Here is a 20,006-nt window from a genome sequence, read left to right as displayed (position 1 = left end):
GTATGTTGAAATTAAGTTTTATTCTCCCCAGGACTGAGACCTATCTAGGCATACCTAGGGTCTGATTGTGATAGGCCTTCTGGAATTCTATTTATAAGACAAGTCAGGTTGCTCCAGGAACTAATCCCAAGTGGAAGAAAGAACCAAGGTACAGAGGTTGCATTAAGGGCAAACAGATGAGATTGAACATGTATGTGTACAACATGGTGTCTTCCACTTAGATTGTTTGTAGCCCAGCCTGGTGGACTCCTTCATTCTTTCAACAAATAGCTGTTGAACATCTACCTAATCTGTCCCTGAGCCCTGTGACTCCAGGATGGCTGTAATATAAGACCTAGTAAAGGCTAAAGGAACTATTTTTTGCTCATCTTCTTAGGACACGAGGACGGCAGCAGTGTTGGCACCAGGACCCTCAACACTTCTGATGCCCTGAAAGTTGGACCCCTTGCACATGTCAGCAGCTGCAACAATGGCAGTGGTACCTTTGGTGGGCAGTGATGACACGGCTTGGAGGACTGGCAGCAGCTAGCTGCTTGTATCAGGTAAGGAGAATTGTGAACACGGTTTGGCAGCTGAGAGAACTGTTCTTGGAGCACCCAGGCACACATCCCTGAGCACCTTGACCTAGTGGAGGTAGAGGATATCCCCCCAGCAGAGACAGGGAAATAAGATTTTTGTAGCTGTGGTTGTTACTATGTGTAACATAAATTACACATAGGAAAACATGGAATCCTTAAGGGAATCTATGACTTTTTGTTTTTCTGTCTTGGCAACATTTAAAGAACTACAGGTTGCTTCTTGTGATAAAGTTAAGGTAATGTGCCTGCAGTGAACATGGTAGACACAAGTATCAAATTTTGAACATTTGGTTTCCTTTTTTAAAATAAAAAGCAGGAAGATTATTATAGGCTTTGGGACATGAGGTTTAAAAAAATCACAGCACACATTCCTAATTTTTTCCCCTGTCTCAAAACATCCCTATAAAATGAAACAACATTGCTGATGAGCTATTCTTTGGCACCAGTGGCCAGCTTATTGCAAAGGAAAAAGGACTTTGGAAGCAGCCACTCCTTTCCTGCCAGAATTTTGAGAGATTGATGCCCTTTTCTTCCATTTCTGTAATGCTTATAGCCTGCAGATTTTCCATTACTTTCTGAAATCCCAAACTGAAGTTTATTAAAAACATATTTGTTATTCTACATACACACACACACTCTCTCTCTCTCTCTCTCTCTCTCTCTCTCTCTCTCTCTCTCACACACACACACACACACACACACACACACACACACACACACACATTTGGGAGTTTGGAGACCACAAGTGTTGGTAAGACCTAAGGAATTTCCCCTGAGTTAACCAGAATTTTCCAGAAAGAGTCAAGCAGTTGCTACACTGCATTTAACTTGGTGTTTTATGATACCTAACGAGCAAGGCATGTGGTATTTCAGTATTCCAACGAGATAGCAATACCTTGCAGATTTTTAATTTCCTAGTAGAGCCATACTTTTTCTTCCCTTGCTTTCTATTTATTTGAAACCAACTTGTTAAGCCCAAGCAAACTAAGAGTCACTTTAGCTTGATACTTCAGTTCTAACCAACCCAGAACATCTACAGTAGATCAGGAGATGTGACCCTTAACCAGCCATGTCTCCCCAGACAAGTCAGTTTCTACGATGGGTCTCAGTTTAACTATTGGTCAAATTGGAGGTAGGCAAATGGGATGGAGTTCTATGATCAGCGCAGAGTTCTGTGGGTAGAATTCTGCATTCCTTAACCTGTAGATTAAGAGAACTCTCCCTGCAGAATCCTAATGATGGATCAAGTATCTGAAAGGAAGTTTTGCTGTGAGAGGACTCTCAGAGGCTATTGATATTACAGATTTCTTCTTTATAAAGAGCTGGAGTAATTTTCTGTGTACCTTTGGGTACAAGTGACCGATATTGTTACCAGTCAATCGAAGGCTTGTTTCTGTATTAACTTTACAGAATTTAGTTTCCTGGAATACAAATTGCTAACAGGAATCTGAAACATTTATTCAATTCCGTTCATGATGCTTCTTTCCTTGATGCTCCTCCTTCTGGCTCCTACCCTTCCCTTCCCTTCCCTTCCCTTCCCTTCCCTTCCCTTCCCTTCCCTTCCCTTTTTTACATGATTTATATGTAGGTTAACTGATTATTCCCAAGTACAGTTTTTCTCACATTACTTTCCTACTCAAAAAGCTTAATAGGTCTCTGTTCACCACCGTATAAAACAAACTCAAGGTAGCCTAAGTCCTTCCTTTACCATCTGACTCAACCTAGCTTCCCAACCCTTTGGCCCATTACTCCATTTACCACAGACTTTCAAGCTTCTTGCTCTTTCTTTACATGTCCACAAATGTTCTGGCCCTGTGCCTTTGTCCCTGTGGTTCTTGCTTCTCGTTTCCACCTGTTCATATTCTACCTATTCTTAACATTTAAGGCCAAGATCCTGCTCCCAGCTTTTCTTGGTCTCTTTCAGCTGCAGACAACCTCTTTTTTTCTGAACTCCTATGGCAACTTATCTGCATCTCTTTCATAACGGTTATCACTTTGTACTCTATATTATAGATATTTATGTTCATATCTTATCTTTCTCACTAGATAATCAGTTTCATGAAGTCAGAGAATATCTATTCCATATTTATACTCCTCAAGGTACCTGGCACATAGTGGTTTTTCCACAAAGGGTTGTTCAATGAATAAATAGTATCAGAGATACCATGGAAATTTGAACTTATCCAAACTCCTTCAACCCAGTTAAAACCACTCATGGGGCATCTTTTAAATTATGAATTTCTCCACTTATTTGTTATCTCTCTCTTCATCTCATAATTTCTCAGCTTGTCTGGTTTCAGTGAGAAAAAATAGGAAAAAAAGAAAAATGAGAAAGGTATAATAACTTAAACTACAGATGTAGCAAGTAATATCCAGTTCCCTTCCTTCAAGCTGTGCTGCAGTCAGCTTCCAAAAGTGGTTTAGGTTCACATGATTTGTGTACTGTGATGTTCAAATGTTTGTTAAAGCTGATGCAACTTTATGAGAAAGATCAACACTAACTCTGTGGATGGTACATACAAGTTTTAATCCAGTGAGGTGAAGAATTTACTTAAAGACTGCTACATGTGGGCCATCGAGAAAAGTCATGACCTTGGTTTTGGGGGAGAAAGGGGCAAAGAGTAGCCACTCAATGGAAAATCTGCACCCAAGTGGAAACAGTCAGATGACCAGTCACAAGACAGTGCTCATAATACGTATAGACACACATATATGTTAAAGTGGCTATATATTTATATAAATATACATATCTACAAAATATATAACGTAACATATATAAACCACGTTATTCATATCTGTAATTTCTTTGTATGATGTTTGCCAATTTTTAGACAGTTTTGTATCTTGAAATTAATCTTCAGAACTCCACACCACATACTTGAAATATACCTATGTGCATGTAAAAATAATTACCAAATATCAACAAACTTGAAAAAGTAGTAATAATTGGAAATGCCCATCCACTGATGAATGGTTGAAATGTGGCATACCTATACGATGGAATACTCTTCAGTCATAAACAGGTCTGGTAAGTGCTACGACATGAATGAACCTTGAAAACATTATGTTTAGTGAAAGAAGCCAGGCACCAAAACCACATATTGTATGATTCCATTTATATGAAATCTCCAGAACAGGCAAATCCATGGAGACAGAAGGTAGCTTATTGGCTGCCAGCGGCTGGAGGAAGAGGAAATGAGAGTGACGGCTGATGGCTATGGGGTTTATATTTTGAAGTGATGAAAATGTTTGGAATTAGAGTCGTGATCATTGCCTAACTTTGTGAATATACTAAAAACCACTAAATTGTACACTTTTAAAAGGGGTGAATAGTATGGTATGTGAATTGTATCTCAGTGTTAAAAAATACCAGTTGAAGATTGCTCAACAAGGAGGTTTTCCAGAGGTTTTGTCTAGCCAGCATTCAAGAGGAGAAAGATGGTAGTCACTGAGAAGCACAGTCTTCAGCATACTTGCTCTCAGGGGTCATAGGTTTTATGGTAACTGAGCAAGAGATCTGCTAAATGCTTCTTCCCTATTCCTCTGGACTGAAGATGAATGCCCACAGCTATTACATTAGAGTGAAATAAAACCTTTTATTTGTATATTGGCTTATAATTTCTCAAGCACATTTACCCTCATTAGCTCATTGATTCCTCATGTTTTATTTCTAACTGTACTTATGTTTTACACTTATTTAAAATTGTTCATCCATAATGAGAGCAAAAACATTCCATTTCTTATAAGTGCTGTGGATTTCTCTTGGTATTTCTCTGACTCTGTTTGCTTTACTCTACTCTTTCTAATATCTTTTACCCAAATATGACCAATTCTTCTGACTTTTTGTATATACATAGTTCTTTATGTTTCTGTTCTGTTTTCTGAGTCTTTATTTTTAAGATGTTGACTTTTTTCTTCATCTGTCTCCTTTTTCTGAATAAGACCCACATATTTTTTCTTTAAAACTATAATCTACTTCTTCCTTTCCCCTAATCTTTGCTAAGTGACTCCAAAAATATTTAGTTATAGCCCACACAGTGGTAGTTGCTGTCCCTGTTCTGAACATTTTTATTGTAGAACCATTGTTTGTTAAATGTTTTGTAAGATATTTCTGTTTTATATTATATTTAATATAAACTGTATTTATTATACTTATTCTTTTATTACCTGTAGGCTTTGAAAGATTATTTTAATACTCATTAGTAAATGATATATAAATGGTATATAAATACCATTATTTATTCTTTTATAAATATACATCTCCTTTAATAGTCCTTTGATAATTTCCTATCATACTTTTTAGATCCTCAGTCCTTACATTCCACTGATGATCCTTCCTTATATCTTCTGGAAAGATATTTCACTTACAATTCACCTTTCTTTAGCAGAATTTGCTCTTTCCTCTCAGATGGGTGAAATTTGAAGCGCGATCTCCAATTGTTGCATTTTCTTCCCTTTCAGAGTGTGTACCCATTCTATACTTTACATTTTCGGTGTTATTGCACTCCCCTTTATGTCCCACTTTTATTTTGTGGGTTTCCATACCTTTTTATCTTGCTCGTTTTTTATATATTTTAAATGCTCTGTTTTTCCCTCCAAATGATGCCATTATAGCGATAAATTGCATAACAATAGCTTCTCTTCATATATTCTCCAGTTTCTTGGAATTGGCCTGCACTTTCTTGTGACAGGATCTATACACCATAAAAACAAAAACGTGAAGCTTAATTAGCTCCCTTCTTTCCTCATTTTTTCCTGGAGAGTGGGGATTTGGTTCACAGACCCATGTAACATCCCCACCTATTTCTGCAGTTTACCTGCACTTTAATGCTCTCCATAGTCTTAGCGAAAAAATCACCACTGGTCCATGCATAAGACTCTGCTTTAAACCAAGCAAGTAGTCTTCCTGTGACCTTCTTCTGATATCTTAACCCTTCTCTCTCTAGTCCCTTTTCTTTCACTTACCTATACCATAGGATTACATGTCTGAATTCTTCATTAGACTGCAAGCTTGTCTGAAGACAAAAGTTAGATCATATTCATTTTTGCTGCCTTCCATATCCGGGCTCAGCAGCACTAACAGCACAGCCAAACAGGAGGTAACAGCCATGCTCTGGGGCTGTGAGCTAAACCAATAGAAGTGGACTTAGACCTTCAAACCCCAGAAAGAGGGGACACATGACTGTGAATTGTTGCTTGTATGATTTGCTTGTGGGAGAAAGCCCAAGAAGAAATGAACCTCATGGGGATTCTGCCCCAGCAACCCCAGAGGACCAGAAGAAGAAGCCCATCACCATTGCCCTACTTCAGGCCTCTGTCCTAGCCATGGTTATCATGATAGGATCTGAGCTGGCTCTCAAGCTGGCTCTAGATCTGTGTTGCTGAGTGGCCAGGAATGTTAGAACATTTCAGGTCTATCCTAGGAAGAGGAGGGGAAGAAGAAGAAAGAAGATGATGTCAATGTAGATGTGTTCCTGGAGGAGGAGGCCCCTGTCAAACAACTCAAGAGGTTGGTACCCCAGAAACAGATAAGCATTGCTAAGAAAAAAAAAGAAAAAGTGGAAAAAGCAGAGAAAGAGTAAGACCTAGTCTTTTCTTTTCCTTTCTTTTTTTAAAGTTCTTATTTATGTATTCCTCTTTGTGATCTTTATTTTTTAATAGCATTTTTTTCATTGCACATAATGGAATAGGGAACCTAAATATTGTGCAGAAATTTGTTATAAATGTTGTATCCCTTTAATCAGGGGTAAGGGATAGGAGGGAAAGCCTTCAACAGTAGATAAAAGTTACTACACATGTTTAGGAAAATAGAAATTTGAGTTGTGCAACATTTCTGATTTGTTTTTAGCATGAAAGTGAAATAACTTTCTGTATTATCAGGAGGTATCAAGGTTGGGGGAAATTGGTCTGGCCGTGCCACTAACTGAGTGACCATGGACAGGCCACTTCTCTTAGCTGGGTCGATTTATTCACCTAGAAAATACAACCACTGAATCTACTCTTCACTTTTTTTTTTTTAACTCAAGAACTGATTTTCACAGAACAATTCCACTTCCCAAGAATTAAAAAAATATCATTTTGTATAGTATATTATGAAGTGGTTTTAGGTTAAAAAATTTTAGATTAGTATTTTAATAAAAATATATTAAGATAATTTAAATAAAACTGCCAATATGTAACCAGAATCCTGTATTTCCCTTTGTGAAAGTGTTGGATTAGAAAACACTGAGCCATATTAGCTCCATGTCAACATTTTATTTAGATGTTTGTTTGTTTGTTTTGTAGGGAATATCATGAGTTTGGATAATATGGAGTGGATATTTTTAGGATATAATTAAGTCTCGTTCAAAAGCCAGGCTTTTTATTCATATATTATGTAGATTAAGGATTTTTTTTTGTATAAATATATAATTCGTGGTCCTGGTTCTAAATAGAGATTGGATGAATAAATGGAAAGTTTATTGTGTCTTCAAAGTATTTTTCATTTGTGGTCATGAGACTGTATATTGAAATTTTCCTTGATGCTTGCTGGAAGGCATGCCTTTGGAATTCAGAGATAAACTGTCCTGAGTGACACATGAGTGGGTCATTGAGTGGAAGAATGCCAGGGCTGAAGTGAGAAAGCCTACATTCAAGTCTTGACACCCTACTCACTAGTGGAGTAACTGGGTAAATCATTTGACCCTGAGCTTCAGTTTCCTCATCTGCAAAATGAGGGTGATTATATACCTAATTTCTAGGGTTGTTGTATGACTTAAATAAAATAAAGTATAAGGCATTACTTTGGAAAAGTAATGAGTGTTATCATGGAGCATGAGGTGAGTGAAGTGCTCAGGGCTCAACATCTAAGGTGGCACTCACTCTCAGGGATGACCCTGTACTTGCCCCTTCCTGAGAATGTTGAGGCCTAGCCCTCAGTCTGCCCTAGTCCAGGCACTGGTATTTGGCCAAGCACAGCTCCTGTGACTAGGAGTCATATGGCTCCACATGTGGGTCTGGTTTCTGAAAGACTATTTTGCTGTTGTTTACATACACTTAAGGTAGTTTAAGAGCAGCCTTTCCTTCTTCCCAAAGCCATAAGGCTGCTGCTTAGATAAAACAATTCTCTTTCATTCTTCTTCCTTTTTCTATTCCCTTATTTGCTATGTGTATATCTGTGCATAGTTAGATGTTACAAGATACATTCCATTTTATCTTCAGGTATTCTTCTAGAATTCTTTTGTTTCACTACAATGGATTACTAAATAATACTATGTCTACCTTATTGTTTTCCGAAATTTATATTCCTGAGGCGGGGGGAGGGGGGTCTTTTAACTTCAGCTTCTTTTTTTTTTTTTTTTTTTTTTTTTAATTTTTTTTCAACGTTTATTCATTTTTGGGACAGAGAGAGACAGAGCATGAACGGGGGAGGGGCAGAGAGAGGGAGACACCGAATCGGAAACAGGCTCCAGGCTCCGAGCCATCAGCCCAGAGCCTGACGCGGGGCTCGAACTCCCGGACCGCGAGATCGTGACCTGGCTGAAGTTGGACGCTTAACCGACTGCGCCACCCAGGCGCCCCAACTTCAGCTTCTTTAAATTGCTTGCTTTCAAGGTAGAAGCAATTTGCTTGTCAAGTATAAAGTTATTATAAGAATATCATAAAAAATTCCAGAGGTGAATGGGTGGGAAAACAGTTCTTCTAGGCTCAGAGCCAGAGTCCTAGACACACAAACGAATTGCTCTCTGCACGCATTTTTCAAGAGCGGTTCACATGCCCATGTGCGTGTGGCTGAGGTGGACTTTTCAGAATAACTGGTTAGTAACAAACCTCTCTTTGAGTTCTTTAAACAAGAGAGGCTAGTGTTCCTGGTTAGTTCAAGAGCTTTCTAAAATTGCTCCTAGCAATTTAAATTTTAAGTTTTAAATTTTGAAACTTACTGTCCACTTTTCCACTGGAGTTCCCTCAAATCACTCTTAAATTTTGCCCCATAATGTCATACACTTGTCTTTTAAATCTTTGCAGATACCCAAATATCATTAATGATGTTTTGAAACGAAATCTGTCACAGAAGAACTATTATTTTTTTTAATGTATGAAAATATAGTCAGGGTCAATGATTAGTAAGATCTATAGAGGCAGGAGAAATGGCAACTAGATTCCCCAGGAAATGTGCCCGACAGTGAAAGTGTTGACAAGGTTCTTTCAAAGTGTGCATTTTTGCCCTTTAGTAGTTAAGAAGGAGAAGAAAAAAAAGGCGTAAGACCATTTTTTAAGTCTATTAGTTTAATGGAAAGTTAGAACATAGATGAAATATGGTACTTGTAGCCCATTATTTTTCCTTTTGTGAAATGTAAATATATTAATGATGAAGAATTTCAGTTTAGCAATAAACAATGACATCAAACCAAATGCATTATTCAGGTGTTTTTCCTTTGTTACTCGGCAGTATGTACTTTGGGGGTTCTTATTTATCTCTCACAGAACTTTCCCAAATTGGGCAGAGCCTAACAAAGCATGTGCTAGATGTGTGGGTTGTCAGTTAAAGGTAAAGGGATTTCATGGGGTGCCTGGGTGGCTCAGTCAGTTAGGTGTCCGACTTCAGCTCAGGTCATGATCTCAGGGTTGGCGGGTTCCAGCCCCACATCGGTTTCTGTGTTGACAGCTCGGAGCCTGGAGCCTGCTTCGGATTCTGTGTCTCCCTCTCTCTCTGTCTCTCCCTTGGCTCACACTCTGTCTCGCTGTCTCTCAAAAATAAATAAAAATGTTTAAAAAAAAAAAGATAAAGGGATTTCAAATTGAAATCTAAGCAGCAAATCTACTGAAATGCCACACAAATTTAACAAATGTTTAAAACAGACATTGTCCTGGATGTTGAGATTATGGGAGGGTTTTTTTCCCCTTTTTTACGTTTTTGAACTTTGCCAAATTTTCTCAGTGAGTACAATACTTTTATAATAATAGTAATGAAAGAGTAGGGGGAAAATAGGAATGTTTTCTATAATGACTTGCAATCCATGGTTCCTCAGCTTTGGTGGAGGTGTGAGAGATCTCCGTGGTTAATCAGACCAGAATGGGTGGGGCCAGAGGGCACACTCGCCCACAGTGTGGCTCACTAGCAGATCAAATTGGGGTAGGGGGAGGGTATGGTAAACTTGGGTACAGTCCAGACCAGCATTAATATGCATTCACTCATCCATAATTTAACAGCTATTTAAAGAATGCCAACTACATGGAAAGCACTGTGTGAGAAGCTAGGCAACCAAAGATGAACTCCAGCATGGAGCTTCTGTTCTGGAATTCTTCAATTAGTGTTATGATAAGGGATACAAAGATGTAACAAGATTCTAAGAGAGTTTATGCTAGCAGAACCTGACTAGAACTAGGGTAAGGGGGATGGTGGCTGTGAGGAAGTGATACATAATTTACAGTTCTGAAGGGTAAGCAGGAATCAGCCAAGTGTGAAGGGTGGGGAAAAGGAAACATTCTAGGGAGTGGTTTTTAGAGAGGCCCAGAAACATGAAAAAGCATATCAACATCAAGAAACTGAGCAGCCATTGTAGCTGGAGCCAAAGGAGCAAGGTGTTACTAGATGTCAGGGTTTGTTTTCTTTTAAAAGAACAGTCTGGTGGCCCTGTGGAGTCTGAACTAGAAAGGGCAAGAGGAGGCTTGCCCTGGAGGAGGCTATTACAGTGGTCCTGGTGAGAAATAATGGTGGCCTGGGCGATGGTTGTGGTGTCAGGCTTGGGGCATAATAGAAATAGACAAATTCCAGAGGGATAATACAGGAGGCAGAATTGACAAGAACTGCTGCTTGTTGGTTAGAGGAAACAGAAGGTTGTCAAGAATGACTCCCAAATTGCTAATTTTAAAAACTAGATAGATGGTGATGTTACTTACTGAACTACAGGACACGAAGATAAAGTTTAGTAGGGAAGAACATGAGTTTTGTTTGGGCCATAGTGAATTTTAAGGTACCTCTGAGACACCTCAGTGGAGATAGTGAGATATCAGGATGTGGAGATCACAGGAGAGGTTTCTGCAGAAAACAGTGGCCAGAGTTTCAGGCAACATTCATTGTCAGGTGAAATCTTCTTAATTCCAGGGAGGTCCAGCCAGTTAGGTGCTATGTGCAGCTACCAGGAAGTCCTTAGCCCCTCAGAGAGATGTGGCTAGGAGCACATTTACAAAGTGCCACATACTTTGCCATGTGTACTCCTCTAAGGAAGGTATATTTTCATAGTTTGTGAGTGAGGAAACTGAAGCTAACAGGAGTTAAGTCATCTGCCCAAGTCTGTTCAGCTAATAAGTAGTGAAGTGGGGCATCCTAGTCTGAGTTTTAACCAGAAACAGCTGGCAAACTTGAAAGACGATAATTCAAGGAGGGATTGTCTGTTTCACAATGCACAGCGAAATGAGGATACAGAGTAGGGGACCATGAGGAATAGTACAATAAACTGGGACTAGTACTTGATTAAAGCATCAAGAGGAGAGACTAGCTTCCAGAGAGCAGCAAGGAGAAAGTAGTGTGCGTAGAAGCTGCTTTGAAAGGAGTAGTGGTTGTCAGTGGAGGGACGCAGCTGCAGACAATCTCACTCAGTTCTCTCCCTTCCACTTGTCTTCTGTTTAGGCTCCCACTGGCCAAACCCAATAGGAAGCCAGAAGGCAGAAATCTGGGTGCACCAGGGTAGAGGGTGGAGAGTGTGATCGAGAGGGAGCAAATAAAATAGCAAGCATGGTGGGACTTCCATCCGGGTCTTTTCTGACTCCAAAACCCATGCTGTTACCGTTTGGAGCTCCCAAGTGTTGATTAGAAAGGGTTGCTCTGATGTGGTGGAGGACACATGGAAACCTGAGCAGAAGCCCAGCCAGGCTTGCAAGTACTGGACACCAGGTGAGAGAGGAAAGCTGAAGTTTGCTGAGGAGGTCTGCCCCGGCCGTCAGATACCTGTAAGCTGACCACCTCTGACCCCATCTGCTTAGTGCAGGATGCCTCCCCTTATAAGGCCGCCTCTGAAGTATGCTAATAGTGAACATTCATTGCCATTTTACAGATTTGTAAACAGTTAAATCAAGAAATTGAGCAGCAGCTCAATGTATGCACTCATGCCAGTTTTCCTTGATTCATATATCTGAATCAAGATATGAATTATAAAAGCGTGATCATCAATGTAGATTCCCCCCTATATAAAGAATTCTGTTAAAGAACTGTTTGCTTCAGGGATGCCTGGGTGGCTCAGTCGGCTAAGCATCCCACTCTTAGTTTCAGCTCAGGTTATGATCTCACAGGTTCATGAATTGGAGCCCCAAATTGAGCTCTGTGTTGATAGTGTGGAACCTGCTTGGGATTCTCTGTCTTCCTCTCTCCCTGCCCCTCCCCAGCTCATGACTAGTGCTGTCTCTCTCAAAATAAAAAACTTAAAAAAAAAAAAAAAAGAATTGTTTGCATCAGGGTGGCTCAGTTAAGCATGGGGCCCTTCATCTTGGCTCAGGTCATGATCTCACAATTGGTGAGATCCAGCCCCACCCTCAGTCTCCATGATGATGGGGCAGAGCCTGCTTAGGATTCTTTCTCTCCCTCTTTCTGTCCCTCCCCCACTCAGGCTCTCTCTCTCTCAAAATAAATAAACTTAAAAAAAAACTGTTTGCTTCAGGGCTTTCTGTTCAGTTGTCCTTATTATCACTTGAAATGTCAAATGAGATATTACTTTGTTATTGACATTTCAGGCTCTATGTTAATGACTTTCAGGTATGGCAGCATACTCAGTTAACTGTTTCAGACTAAGGGGAATTAGGCTTAAAAATGTATACAGTAATTTAGATGTCCCATTCTTGACATTCATTTTAGTGGGTTAATATTTAGTTTCTTGTTTGGATTATTTTATTTGTCCACTGTATGGTTTCTGTTTAACTGCTCTGTAAATTACTACCATCCCTAGCAGAAATTCTCGATGAACAGTACAACATGCACATTTAGAGGTCACAGGAATGTTGTTTATGTTCAAGAGCTCAGCTTTTATTTTTTCAGAAGTCACCTCAACCTAGGGGTCAATGGAAAGAGACACAATGGAATCATTATATTGTTTTCTATGTAGGAAAAACTAAATGAGGAAAGTTAAGTGGAAATTTGGCATACCATAGAGTAAGCTGTGGTAGCTATTTCATTTGGGTTAAAATCCTACACACTACAAAATTAGCTAGGGAATCTGCCTTGAGAATGGACTAAAAAGAAATTGAGGATAACATAATCCATTTAGCATTTTTTAACTAGGTTTTTTTAAAGTAATGGTACAAATAGTATAAAAGATTCAGAATACCGAAAAAAGAAAAAAGGGAAAAAAGGAAATTACCTTCCCATCCCATAGGCAACCACTATTAGTAGTTTCTTAGGTATCTAGGTATTTTCTGTACATATATAAGTAGAGACATGATTTTATGCAAATATCGGTAGAATAGGGATAATGCTTTACACTTTGTAATTTTCACTTGGAAATACATCTTGAAGATCATTTGTATCCACACATATAAATCTTTTAAGGCTGATTTCTAATTGAATTGCATTATGTTCTATGTAATATCAATTATTTAGCATTTGACCCTCTTGTGATACAGTATGGTAACTTTTATAAATATTGCATTGCAAATATGCTCAGAAAGAATTTATACTTGCTGCCTGTTGGGAGCAAATGTTCTCTGTCTCTCTTTACACCCACACATACCACATCTGTAAAATGAAGCTTGTTAATTGTACAAATGTACATCTGACTAATTCTAGGTCACTTGGTCTATCAGTTTATGATAGGGTTATGTGAAAATTTCTCACTGTGATTGTTATGCAAAATTATTCTCCATTTGCCCTATGGTCTATAGATGCTCATAAAGAAAGATGTGCTAGTGTGAAATGATAAATTAGAAAAAAAATCCATTCTTAGCCTTCTGTCCCATTCCCTTTCCCTCTCATTTCTGATTAGGTTTGGCATACCTCCTTGCCCCAGCGTAAGGATCGGGACTCATTTTGGGCAGCCCCTCCAGCACAAGTCTTGCTCCCATTGAGCCCCAGTAGTACTGTTCCCTCAAGTCCTTGGGGGAGTCATGGCTTCCCACTGTTGCTGGTTTTTTGGTCCTCACCATTCCTTCTTGTTCTTTCAATCCTTTAACTCCTTGTTTAACACCTCATCCCATGTTCCTTATCATTATAGAGAATTTTAATTCTACCTTTTTGGTGGATGGGAGATGGATTAAATGGGTGATGGGTATTAAGGAGGGCACTTGTTGTGTTGAGCACAACTCAAGAGAATATCTAAATATGCACACCCCCTGCCATGGTGATGGAAAGCAGGTGTTTGCGAGAGCCTCCATTTCCATGACTTCCTTTTATCTTGAAGTTCTTTTCACCAAAAAAGACTTGTTCTGAGTGCTTGGGATTTATATTATCCAATGAAGACTTTGGATTTCACATATGCTTTGAGATAAACCTCTCTTGTTTCTTTCTTGTCCAAGTTCTGCATTTCATTTTTCTTGTTTATCTTTTGCTCTTCCAGCAATGATGTTCTTTTTTTTCCCCCTTCAAAATGAACCAATTACAATTTTCCACTTGAAAATAAATTGCATCATACTTTTATTCCCTGTTTTCCAGGTCATTTGTTTTTCCAAGTGACTCAGATCTTGCTAAGAATTTTGTTAGCGGCTCCCAAGTATGATGCATTGTAATTCTCCTTGAAGGTGAAAAGTGAAAAGTATAGGAGCAAGTCTAGCCTTTGGCCTGAGGCTTTTACCTAGAATCCTAAAAGCTGAGCTTACATGTGATTTTGCCTGATCTACATGCTGACCTTTTCCCTCACCAAAAGGTATCCAAAGACTTCCTATTTCAACCACTACCATAATCTCTGTGCCATGAAGACTCATAAAAGCAGTAAACGTGGGACACCTGGGTGGCTCAGTCAGTTAAGAATTTGACTCTTGATCTTGGCTTAGGTCATGATCTCAAAGTTTGTGAATTCAAGCCCTGTGTCCGGCACAAGAGCCTGCTTGGGATTCTATCTGTCCCTCTCTCTTATCCCTCCCCCCGACTGCCTCTCTCATTCTCTCAAAGTAAATAAACTTAAAAAAAAAATAAATAAAAGCAATAAATGCATGTGAAAATTACTTATTTGAATATTTCAGTTGATGGTCTTGCTTTGTGTTATTGCTTTATAAGTCAACAGTAAGTCTTTATAAGACATCTCATAACTAAGGAAGTGTGGAGATGCTAGTTTGATCAAAACATCAAATTACTACCAGAATGAGATTATAACCTATGTTAAGTAGAACAATTCTGTGAAAATTATCAGAATTGTATTTATTTTTTTAACTGGGCCTCCAAATTTGGGCAGTCTACCTCATTTCAATAGACTGAGTACTAGATTGGCAACAAAGTACTCCTAAATTCGAACTTCAGTTCTACTGCTGATTGGTTGTATGGGGTAAGTAAACCATTTGTTGTTTCTTTGCCTTTGGCCTTGTAAAATATAAAAGTAGAAAAAAATTAGGGTGTCTGGGTTAGGTGTCCAACTTCGGCTCAGGTCATGGTTTTGGGCTCCGCATCGGGCTCTGTGCTGACATTTTGGAGCCTGGAGCCTGCTTCAGATTCTGTGTCTCCCTCTCTCTTTGCCCCTCCCATACTTGTGTTCATTCTCTCTCTCTCTCTCTCTCTCTCTCTCTCTCTCTCTCTCTCTCTCTCAAAAATAAGTAAATAAATATATAAAAAAATAAAATAAAATTAGAAAAAGATTTAAGGCATGGCAATTGAGTCCTTAATATTTAATTTGAGGAATTACTTGGCTCCAGGGCCACTTTTTAATTTCTAATCAAGCACTCATAGAGCAGAGCATCAATAGCTTCTCTTTGCTGCCTGGCCTGTCTCTCCTCAGCCCCACACTGCACACCCCAACCTCTCCCAAATAAGGGCTTTTGTAGCCCATAGAACAATGGCGACTATCTTTGGAAATAAGTGTGTGAATAACTCAAATATATTCTGTTATTTTTGCACATTTATTCAGATAGCTTTTATGCTTCTTTTCTAAAGTTAGGTTGCCCAATCATTTAGATGATTTCAGAGGATAATAACGAGCTTTAAAATAGTGATAAGAATGCCACAAAAATGAACAAGAACTAAGATCCTTTGACTCAGAGAATGGGAAATTTATCTGAGGTGGGAATGAGCTTATTGCTGTCAGCTTCCACTGTTTGAAAGTTATTTTATAGAGGATAATGTCTTCGTTCCTTATCCCCACTAAGATTAAGGCAACAAGAAAGTATTACTCAGCCATAAAAATGAATGAGATCTTGCCATTTGCAACAACATGGATGGACCTGAAGGGTATGATGCTAAGTGAAATAAGAGGAAGACAAATACCGTATGATATCATTTATATATTGAATCTTAAAAAAACAAAAAAACAGAAACAAACCCCTAAATACAGAGAACAGACTGGTGGTTGCGGGGGTGGGGGATGAGAGATAGGCAAAGTATGTGAAGGGCAATGGGAGGTACAGGATTCCAGTTGTGGAATGAGTAAGTCACAGGGATGAAAGGTACAGCATAGGGAATATAGTCAATGGTATTTCGATAGCATTCTATGGTGACAGATGGTGGCTACACTTGTGGTGAGCACAACATAACTTACAGACTTGTCAAATCACTATATTGTACACCTGAAATTAATATAACATTGTGTGTCAACTATACTTCAATTAAAAAAAGGAAAGAAAAAAGACAAGAAAGTAATCATGAAGGAATTACATTAGATACCAGTAGAGAGGTCTATTAAGATACCAGACAGGTATCTTCTCTGAAGAAACAAAACAAAACAAAACAAAACAAAACAAAACAAAACAAAACAAAACAAAAGATCCTGACCCATTACAGCTATCCCAGAGTCAGGGAAGTGAAGTGTCTCTTCATACCTCATCACATTCGTCAGCTTCCCAGGGTCTTAAATGCCTCCTTAAGAACTTTGTAACTTCTTTTAGCATCTTAGTTTAGTCTCTTTTCATTCTTGCAGCAAGAACATATTAATGCTGAATAGGAGCCCCTCAGTACAGGTAGGCTTCTGTCCTCTTTCCTCTGGGAAGGGAGGACAAATGATCACCACCCCATGTGACATCCCTCAGTACTCAATTCCTATACCACTTTTTTTTTCCTAGCCCTCACTGGGTTTATCTTCCAAAGACTTAATTATTGTTATCTCTTTGATTTTATGACGAATGGCAATTCTGACACCCTCTGACCCTGAGAAGTAGAGAATTCTTGCCTTTATCTTTGCACTAAGAATTTAAACGCAATGGAATATATGGGCAAAAATAGGTCATTTCTATTTTGCACATCACCAATTGCAAGATTTCTTTTCATGAAAACCAGTGTATCAATTTTCTATTGAAATACGTTTTGTAAAGCATGAAAAAAATTTAATCTTGTGCTCTCTAGCTGTCAGAGAGATGAATGGCTCTTCTATTTCAAAACGGCTGCCAGGGATCATTTCTCTCCTTGGTGAACTGTCAGGCTTCTCTTTATGAATCTGGTACATTATAGGTGGCTAAAGTAGCTTGTCATTGTCAGGAACTGATGCAAACAGTTGTTTCTCTACCTATGGTGTATAATCCTGTTTCCTAGGACTGAAGGATATTGAGTTACAATGTACTTAATGCAGAGAACTGAATACAGTGTGTTTTACGTTTAAAAATTATTTTTATTAAGATCAAATTCACATAACATAAAATTAGCCATTGTATTTTTATTTACTTATTTTGAGAGAGAGAGAGAGAGAGAGAGAGAGAGAGAGAGAGAGAGAATGAGCAGGGGAGGGGCAGAGAGAAGGAGAGAGAATCCCAAGCAGTTCCCACACTGTCAGCACAGAGCCCAATATGGGGCTCAAACTCACAAATTGTGAGATCATGACCTGAGCCATAATCAAGAATCAGATGCTTAACCCACTGAGCCACCCAGGCACCCTACATAAAATTAACCATTTTGAAGCGACCAATTCGTTGGCATTTAGTACATTCACAATATTATGCAATCTATATCAGGATCCAAAATATTTTTATTACTCCATAAAGAAATCCCATACCCAACTACCTACAGATTTTGCCAACCACAGTCTGCTTTCTGACTCCGTAAATTCACCTTTTCTGGATACGTCATTTAAATGGACTTTTACGATATGTGACCTTTTGTATCTGGCTTCTCTCACTTAGCACAATGTTTTCAAGGTTCATCCACACTGTTACATGTATCCAGTACTTCAGTCCTTTTTTTATGACTGAATATTGCATTGTTTACTATAATTTGTTTATCAATTCATCCATTGATGGATTGTTTCTACCTTGTGGCTATTGTGAATACCTCTACTATGAACATTCATATACAAGTATTTGCCTGAGTACCTGTTTTCAGGTCTTTTGCATGTATACTGAGGAGTGGAATCGCTAGGTCATATGGTAATTCTATGTTTAACTGTTTGAGGAGCTGCCAAACTGTTTTCCTACATTTATCTCTGAAAGAGAAAACCCACAGCATTAATGAAATGAACCTGTCTTAGCAGGGAGAGCACAGCCCTCTGAACTTCTGAGAATTCTCTGAAGAATTGAAGGGCACATAGTCATTGGCAGTGGAGTTTGTGTTAGCTGACTCACCTCTGTGCCTAGACAGACAACACCAAAATACACACCGAACAACAGTAAGCACCATCTGCATAAAATATCAGAGAAAGAAATCTTAAATCAGCCCCCAAATCCAGGTAAGCTTTTGCCAGTTGTTTCTTTCAGATGCTCCAATCATTGCAGACCTATTGCCCCTTGGCCACATTGCTACTATAACAAACCTCAAACCCAATTAAGAGAATTGCTTTAAATGAAGAAGCCAATTCTGAGGAGGTTTATTCTTAGAAAAATTTGAAAAAATAGTCTAAGGTTGCCAGGAGCCAGGTTTAGCCGCTTCCTTCCTGTCAGCATAAAGATCCACACTTTGAATATTTGACTAATTTTAGCATATTAATTACCATTTAATTATCACATAGGAAGACATCCCCAAAACCTACTTGGTTGTGGAAAAATTGGGGTAAAGACTAATCTGGTTTGCCTGTTGTGGAAATAGACGGGCCTTTTAAAAGTCCATCCCTATGTTCAGTTTTCTGAATGTCCCATAGGCATTCCTTTTGTGATATTGATATTGAAGATGTAGGGGAGCACAAAATGATAACAGCCCACACCCATCCTACAGTGCCAATATAAAAGGCGGCGTTAGGATATCTAACCTCATGACATAGACACAGTTTACCATCCCATGCTTAATCAAGCTGGTCATGGTGTGCAGTGGAATTGCAGCCATGACAGAATTAAGATGGAATAAACTAGAAACAAAAACACTACTCTTTCTTGGAGGTTTTGTTCAAGTTACTAGAGTTGAGACAATGAGCACCCAAAAAATGAGCTCATCCACTGTGGATCTTGCCATGTTGTAATTCAGAATTACTCCTTGGAATCACAAAGCTATTACAGTCTGAGTGGCATGGTTGCCAGAAAATGAATCCTCAGAAAACCCTGAGCAGTCCGAGTCAGAAGAGCTGCTCCTTGGCTGCTAATCCACTATGTCTATAATAGTTCAGCCTGATCACTGACATTACGCAGCCTGAGTCACATGCTCTTGGAGATTACGTCAACTCTAACTAAAAAGGTCAGAAGGGGACAGGGAGGCAGGGCAGTTTGGGGTTGTGCAGATGCACTCTTTGGTCAGATGGCAAAGGAACATATTAGGGAGAACAGGCTTTGTGGGGTCTCCTTTCCTCACACAGAAGAAGCCCTCTGTCAGGAAGGCTCACAATTTCCTTAAAGTAATGAGTATGCCTATGAAGAAGCAAACTGTCCCTAAAGTAGAATTGTTGAACCCAGTCATGCATAACTGGTGGTAGCAGGCAGGAGACAGCCTGACACTTCAGGCCTCAATAATATTCAGATTTTGGCTCATAGAAGAATTTGTGTTAAAATTTTACATTAGTTAAATCCCTAAAGATTGATTAACATTTTCCAAGGACAAGAGAAATCATTTTTTGTATGAGAGTCCATATTCATTTCTCCGCAATTTATCTTCTTGAGCTATTACAAAATTCTTAACATATTAAGCTACTCTTGATATTTTTTTTAAACAATCTCAAGAAATGCATTTGATCCTGGGTAATAACTCACAGCAATATTTTTGGGTGATTCCTGGGTGCACTGCTTAGTAAACTGAGTCCAGGCTGCACATTATATTAGAGATCATCAGGTGATGTCCTTTCAGCTGGCACACAGGGCCCTTCCTGCCAGAGTGGAGGGCAAGTTCTTGGTAAACGTGCAAGGCTCATATGACCAACGAGAGTTAGTTTGGCCCTTAGTGAGATCTGAAGTCCCATTAAACCAAAATAGGAATCAGGG

General features: G+C 39.0%; 1 long non-coding RNA gene across 4 annotated transcripts in view; it reads left to right on the top strand.

Annotated features, from left to right (window-relative positions):
- LOC123580857 overlaps positions 1-20,006 on the top strand; it is a 176,030-nt gene that overhangs the window by 108,957 nt on the left and 47,067 nt on the right. For 3 of the 4 annotated variants that reach the window (XR_006703499.1, XR_006703497.1, XR_006703496.1), the window contains exons 2-3: positions 377-542; positions 18,140-18,334. This is a non-coding gene — a long non-coding RNA (uncharacterized LOC123580857). Of the gene's footprint in view, positions 1-376; positions 543-18,136; positions 18,335-20,006 lie in introns of all 4 variants that reach the window. The other variant, XR_006703498.1, reaches the window with a different exon arrangement.

This window comes from Leopardus geoffroyi, chromosome A3 (genome assembly GCF_018350155.1).
Source record: "Leopardus geoffroyi isolate Oge1 chromosome A3, O.geoffroyi_Oge1_pat1.0, whole genome shotgun sequence".
Lineage (NCBI taxonomy): Eukaryota > Metazoa > Chordata > Mammalia > Carnivora > Felidae > Leopardus > Leopardus geoffroyi.
The sequence above is the reverse complement of the archived record's forward strand: the minus strand, read 5'-3'. Positions and strand labels throughout refer to the sequence as shown.